The following is a 7,500-nucleotide window of genomic DNA, read 5'->3' as shown; positions in this document are numbered from 1 at the left end:
ATAAATGGACGTATCTCGACGTTTTACGTCGGGATTAAGCGTTTATTTGGTCGGTGGAACGTTTTCTAGAAACGGAACTATGCGACGGGACGTTGGGACTTTGAAGAAGTTCGGCCGGTGCGAAAAGACCGAAAAGGTTTTTTCGAGTTATCTCGCTAAAAGTGTTACAAGGTAGGAATATATTTGCATAAATGGACGTATCTCGACGTTTTACGTCGGGATTAAGCGTTTATTTGGTCGCTGGAACGTTTTCTAGAAACGGAACTATGCGACGGGACGTTGGGACTTTGAAGAAGTTCGGCCGGTGCGAAAGACCGAAAAGGTTTTTTCGAGTTATCTCGCTAAAGTGTTACAAGGTAGGAATATTTTTGCATAAATGGACGTATCTCGACGTTTTACGTCGGGATTAAGCGTTTATTTGGTCGCTGGAACGTTTTCTAGAAACGGAACTATGCGACGGGACGTTGGGACTTTGAAGAAGTTCGGCCGGTGCGAAAAGACCGAAAAGGTTTTTTCGAGTTATCTCGCTTAAAAGTGTTACAAGGTAGGAATATATTTGCATAAATGGACGTATCTCGACGTTTTACGTCGGGATTAAGCGTTTTATTTGGTCGCTGGAACGTTTTCTAGAAACGGAACTATGCGACGGGACGTTGGGACTTTGAAGAAGTTCGGGCCGGTGCGAAAAGACCGAAAAGGTTTTTTCGAGTTATCTCGCTTAAAAGTGTTACAAGGTAGGAATATTTTTTGCATTAAATGGACGTATCTCGACGTTTTACGTCGGGATTAAGCGTTTATTTGGTCGGTGGAACGTTTTCTAGAAACGGAACTATGCGACGGGACGTTGGGACTTTGAAGAAGTTCGGCCGGTGCGAAAAGACCGAAAAGGTTTTTTCGAGTTATCTCGCTTAAAAGTGTTACAAGGTAGGAATATATTTGCATAAATGGACGTATCTCGACGTTTTACGTCGGGATTAAGCGTTTATTTGGTCGCTGGAACGTTTTCTAGAAACGGAACTATGCGACGGGACGTTGGGACTTTGAAGAAGTTCGGCCGGTGCGAAAAGACCGAAAAGGTTTTTTCGAGTTATCTCGCTTAAAAGTGTTACAAGGTAGGAATATATTTGCATAAATGGACGTATCTCGACGTTTTACGTCGGGATTAAGCGTTTATTTGGTCGCTGGAACGTTTTCTAGAAACGGAACTATGCGACGGGACGTTGGGACTTTGAAGAAGTTCGGCCGGTGCGAAAGGACCGAAAAGGTTTTTTCGAGTTATCTCGCTTAAAAGTGTTACAAGGTAGGAATATTTTTGCATAAATGGACGTATCTCGACGTTTTACGTCGGGATTAAGCGTTTATTTGGTCGCTGGAACGTTTTCTAGAAACGGAACTATGCGACGGGACGTTGGGGACTTTGAAGAAGTTCGGCCGGTGCGAAAAGACCGAAAAGGTTTTTTCGAGTTATCTCGCTTAAAAGTGTTACAAGGTAGGAATATTTTTGCATAAATCGACGTATCTCGACGTTTTACGTCGGGATTAAGCGTTTATGTCGTCCCCAAGACCTTCTACAAAGTTTCGATTTTTTCGTTGGGACTTGAAAAATTCCGTATCGAACACGTTTTTTTCGAGTTATCTCGCTTAAAAGTGTTACAAGGTAGAATATTTTTGCACAAATGGACGTATCTCGACGTTTACGTCGGGATTAAGCGTTTATTTGGTCGCTGGAACGTTTTTCTAGAAACGGAACTATGCGACGGGACGTTGGGACTTTGAAGAAGTTCGGCCGGTGCGAAAAGTCCGAAATGGTTATTTCGAGTTATTTCGTTAAAAAGCGTTATAAGGTATAATTTTTTTGACAGGGATCGTTATATCTCTATTAAATACAATCGGATTAAACATTTTTGTCGAATTTTTTGAAAAATTAGCTTCCGTCGGACTGATACGACTGGGATATTTTTGCAATTTTTTCGTTAATTAATGTTACAAGGTATATATCTTTTTACATATTTCGTGTTATTTTAACGTGTTTTAATCGATTATAAAGTTATTTTTCGTCCATAGTCGATAAAACTGTATGTTTACTGATGCAATTTTTCGGTGAAAAAAAAAATTAATTTTTTGGTAAAAATGCATTTATAATATGTTAATAATGCTTGTGGTAAAATATTTCGATGGTTGGATATCGCCTTTATATAGTAGTTATTGAACGTGCGAGCGACTAAGTTCCAGCGTCCCTTCCGAACGGTACGTTGCTACGGAGGTTTTGCACCATAAGCGCGCGGCCGCTAGCCCGACCGGCGCCGGCCTTCCGGCCGGCCCCTTGGTATCTATAAGAGAAGCGTCGAGCCGGACGGTTCGGTCGGAACAGCGCTGGGCGCGTGGCTATTCTACGGCCTCGGTTGAGAATTCAGTCACCGCTCCTCGAGGTCTTAGTGTTATTTTACGCTATTTCTCGACTGTTCCTCCGTTCTCGTACTGGTTTTTTCTCTACACTGCTGCGCCGCGGGTCGAAGTCTAGGACGTAATGACCGTTAACGTGGCAAGCTTCCCCTTAGTCGGGAAGCTGGTGACCTGTGTGCACGTATTTGACAAAAGTTGGATGCGTGTGTGCTTGTACTTACGGAGTAGCCATTCTTGCAGAGACCATCGGTTGTAAGCTATTTGTAGCTGCACGATGGTCCTTTTGGCGTTCTGTAGAGTGCGTTATCTTCTGGTAACGCGTCTCTACAGAGGTGTTGAAGCTTATAAAAGAATATTCTTACGGTATGTCCAGCATGCGTATACGTGCTTTACCGCTAAGTTATATTCTACGAGAGAAGTTGGAGGAGAAAAGTTACAAACAGAAATAATTCTGTGAAGTATGAATCTTTGTATCGATATATGATGGTGAGAGAGGAGGAGAATTAAAGTGGCTGAGTGACGTTGTTACTGAACCATGGAACGTTGCTCTCTAAGTCATATTACATATATATATAAAATGAAAAGTCTCGTCGTACGGTGCTTACGTCCCACCTACGACACAGAGAGAACTTTTAAACGAAAATGCTGGTTTTTGGGAATATATTATAAGATCCCTGGTTGATCCTTGCAGTAGTCATATGCTTGTCTCAAAGATTAAGCCATGCATGTCTCAGTACATGCCGCATTAAGGTGAAACCGCGAATGGCTCATTAAATCAGTTATGGTTTCTTAGATCATACCTACATTTACTTGGATAACTGTGGTAATTCTAGAGCTAATACATGCAAAACAGATTCCGACCAGAGATGGTAGGAATGCTTTTATTAGATCAAAACCAATCGGTGGCGGATGGCTCGTCTGTCCGTCCATCGTTTGTTTTGGTGACTCTGAATAACTTTGTGCTGATCGCATGGTCATCTAGCACCGGCGACGCATCTTTCAAATGTCTGCCTTATCAACTGTCGATGGTAGGTTCTGCGCCTACCATGGTTGTAACGGGTAACGGGGAATCAGGGTTCGATTCCGGAAGAGGGAGCCTGAGAAACAGCTACCACATCCAAGGAAGGCAGCAGGCGCGCAAATTACCCACTCCCGGCACGGGGAGGGGTAGTGACGAAAAATAACGATACGGGGACTCATCCGAGGCCCCGTAATCGGAATGAGTACACTTTAAATCCTTTAACGAGGACCAATTGGAGGGCAAGTCTGGTGCCAGCAGCCGCGGTAATTCCAGCTCCAATAGCGTATATTAAAGTTGTTGCGGTTAAAAAGCTCGTAGTTGAATCTGTGTGTCACAGTGTCGGTTCACCGCTCGCGGTGTTTAACTGGCATTATGTGGTACGTCCTATCGGTGGGCTTAGCTCCTCGCGGGCGGTCCAACTAATATCCCATCGCGGTGCTCTTCACTGAGTGTCGAGGTGGGCCGATACGTTTACTTTGAACAAATTAGAGTGCTTAAAGCAGGCTACCTTCGCCTGAATACTGTGTGCATGGAATAATGGAATAGGACCTCGGTTCTATTTTGTTGGTTTTCGGAGCCCCGAGGTAATGATTAATAGGACAGATGGGGGCATTCGTATTGCGACGTTAGAGGTGAAATTCTTGGATCGTCGCAAGACGGACAGAAGCGAAGCATTTGCCAAAAATGTTTTCATTAATCAAGAACGAAAGTTAGAGGTTCGAAGGCGATCAGATACCGCCCTAGTTCTAACCATAAACGATGCCAGCCAGCGATCCGCCGGAAGTTCCTCCGATGACTCGGCGGGCAGCTTCCGGGAAACCAAAGCTTTTGGGTTCCGGGGGAAGTATGGTTGCAAAGCTGAAACTTAAAGGAATTGACGGAAGGGCACCACCAGGAGTGGAGCCTGCGGCTTTAATTTGACTCAACACGGGAAACCTCACCAGGCCCGGACACCGGAAGGATTGACAGATTGATAGCTCTTTCTTGATTCGGTGGGTGGTGGTGCATGGCCGTTCTTAGTTGGTGGAGCGATTTGTCTGGTTAATTCCGATAACGAACGAGACTCTAGCCTGCTAAATAGACGTAACTTATGGTATCTCGAAGGCCCCCGGCTTCGGTCGGTGGGTTTTTACTACCACGTACAAACAAATCTTCTTAGAGGAACAGGCGGCTTCTAGCCGCACGAGATTGAGCAATAACAGGTCTGTGATGCCCTTAGATGTTCTGGGCCGCACGCGCGCTACACTGAAGGAATCAGCGTGTTTTCCCTGGCCGAAAGGCCCGGGTAACCCGCTGAACCTCCTTCGTGCTAGGGATTGGGGCTTGCAATTATTCCCCATGAACGAGGAATTCCCAGTAAGCGCGAGTCATAAGCTCGCGTTGATTTACGTCCCTGCCCTTTGTACACACCGCCCGTCGCTACTACCGATTGAATGATTTAGTGAGGTCTTCGGACTGGTGCGCGGCCAATGTGAATAAGCATTGCCGATGTTACCGGGAAGATGACCAAACTTGATCATTTAGAGGAAGTAAAAGTCGTAACAAGGTTTCCGTAGGTGAACCTGCGGAAGGATCATTAACGATATAACACAAAAACTTAAAGAATTTGACTTGAACACTTGAAAAATACGAAACTGTATAAGTCGGTAAGGAGCCGTACTCCTCCTATATCGACGAACCAAAGTATATACGACGTATCAACAAGCTATATACTTTAACAAAGAACAGTTAAATTCGCCCGGAGCGTGGCTTACTCCGTTGGCAAAATGATGAAAAGACATAAGGAGGAGACGACCCTCCAGCTACGAAACTATATGAAGAGAAGGTGGCACTCTCTCTCGATCATCGGGATGAAGAGATACATATATATATATATATATATATATATACATACATAAACGAATTCGAGGCGCCTGCGTGAGGTCGTACACAGAAAGACCCGCCGTCTGCGAATATTATGATTTTATAATAAAACTATAAATGGGAACTTGAGCTTTCGAAAATTAAACTTTGACACGAATATCGAACGAAAAATTACGAATGGAAACCACCCGTAAAGAGAAATGAGATCGAGGCGCTTGCGTGAGGCCGTATACAGAAAGACCCGCCGCCACGATCTCGTATTTTTTTTTTTTGCGTCGTGGAGACCGTACAAACGAATAACAAAATCTCTAAAGTGCCTCGTGTCGGAGAGATCATGCTCGCCTATTCTCTTCTATGTTTCGTGGTCTGTGTTGCGTTTGCTCTCCTCCTAGCAACGGGACATCGAAGACTCCTCTTTGGGATCGAACGAAGCGACTAAAACGAGTCGACGAGAGCGAAAGTACGAGTAGCGAGTCGCGCATGTAGAAAGGATACCGACATATCTTCGAAGGTTCTCTTCGAAGATCCATGGATACCTTATGCGCGTCGACCTTTCGTCTCTTTCACCGCTCTCGGTCGTTCTCGAAACGTGCTTCCTACCCATAGGGCGTGTGTTCTTCGTATGTCGTTTTGTTCGAAATAACGAAACCACTTGTAACATACTCGTGGATCGGGTAACCTAGAACGAAAACGCATTGCGTGGATGTTGGCCCGCTATGATAATGATGATGATGACGATGACTATGATGACGATGCGTAGCAACGATTCGTAACTAGTCTAGCCGAAGTTGGTTCAGAGGGGACCGCAGGCTGTCTACCCTCGATGTCGTGAGTCGGACACCCGTGCCGTCGCTAGAGTTTTTTCAAAGCTCGGCTTCTGGATATTGGGAAGAAAGACCGCTCGAGGACGACGGCTGCGCGTGCGTCCCATCGAATTTTTTTTTTTTATACCACCTGAACGACTAAAGTTTCGTCTAGTTCGTCGCATATAACCCGTTCAGAGGGGACCGCAGGCTGTCTATCCTCGTTGTCGTGAGTCGGACACCCGTGCCGTCGCTGAAGTTTTTTCAAAGCTCGGCTTCTGGATATTGGGAAGAAAGACCGCGCGAGGTAGATGGATGCGAGTCCCATCGAATTTTTTTATTTTTTAAAAAAAACAATCACCTGAACGGAGATGTGTTCTCTTTCGTCGATTTTTCACGCTTTGAGTCGTCGCGATCGCCATCCGTTCGGAGGAGATCGCCGACTTCGAAGCCTCGATGTCGTGAGTCGGACACCCGTGCCGTCGCTAGAGTTTTTTTCAAAGCTCGGCTTCTGGATATTGGGAGGAAAGACCGCTCGAGGCCGAGGGTCGCGCGAGTCCCATCGAATCTTTACATCACCCGAACGATGGAGGCGCACGCTCTTTTTCTTGAATAATTGGACGAGAGGAATGCATATCGTATATATATACACACACACACATATATATATATATGGGCTAGCCACCGTGCGTATTTCTTCGCGAGATCGTGTGCTGCACAGAGGATTCAGAATCGGGTGTTATATCCCCGTCGTTTCCTGACGAACGGAGCTTCGATCTCGATGGTTGTTATATATCATAATGTACTTTTCGCCCGGCCGGCGGACGCGCGTATCTTCGCGCGTTCGTCGGATTTCATTTTCGAACGTTTTCGTGTCGTCGATCTTCCGGCGACTTCTGCGCGTCCGATTCCCGTTGGTCGGTCGTGTCGGATCTCGGCTTCGCTCGAACCGAGTATTAAGAGTACATGGAGTACAAGAGTTTTAAAAAATATATGAAAAGATTACCCTGAACGGTGGATCACTTGGCTCGTGGGTCGATGAAGAACGCAGCTAATTGCGCGTCAACGTGTGAACTGCAGGACACATGAACATCGACATTTCGAACGCACATTGCGGTCCACGGATACAATTCCTGGACCACGCCTGGCTGAGGGTTGCTCACGTAAACCTAAGACTGCTTGCGTTGCGTGTCGTTCCTCTCTATCTGTCTCTCTCTGTCCCTTGGTGCCTTCGACAACCCGCCGTCGTTCTTACGATACGTAGAACGTTTCAGAGTCGGAGGAAGCGCACGAAGAAGGATACGAACAAGAGCGGACGCGAGAGAACGTACGCGACGTACGAGCGATTGTTGGACGCTCGTCGGCGTTCGTCGCGGTCGTGTCGAGACCGTGCAATTCGTACGCATGCTC

General features: G+C 46.0%; 2 non-coding genes across 2 annotated transcripts; both read left to right on the top strand.

Moving 5' to 3' along the window:
- Positions 1-3,074: 3,074 nt before the first annotated feature.
- On the top strand, positions 3,075-5,003 carry LOC126928444 (small subunit ribosomal RNA). The gene has a single exon (XR_007716667.1). It is a non-coding gene; the product is annotated as a small subunit ribosomal RNA (ribosomal RNA).
- Positions 5,004-7,093: 2,090 nt separating this feature from the next.
- LOC126928441 (5.8S ribosomal RNA) lies at positions 7,094-7,248 on the top strand. The gene has a single exon (XR_007716664.1). It is a non-coding gene; the product is annotated as a 5.8S ribosomal RNA (ribosomal RNA).
- Positions 7,249-7,500: the final 252 nt, after the last annotated feature.

Source organism: Bombus affinis, unplaced genomic scaffold, assembly GCF_024516045.1.
Source record: "Bombus affinis isolate iyBomAffi1 unplaced genomic scaffold, iyBomAffi1.2 ctg00000958.1, whole genome shotgun sequence".
In the NCBI taxonomy this organism is placed as follows: domain Eukaryota; kingdom Metazoa; phylum Arthropoda; class Insecta; order Hymenoptera; family Apidae; genus Bombus; species Bombus affinis.
This window is presented reverse-complemented; position numbering and strand designations above follow the sequence as displayed.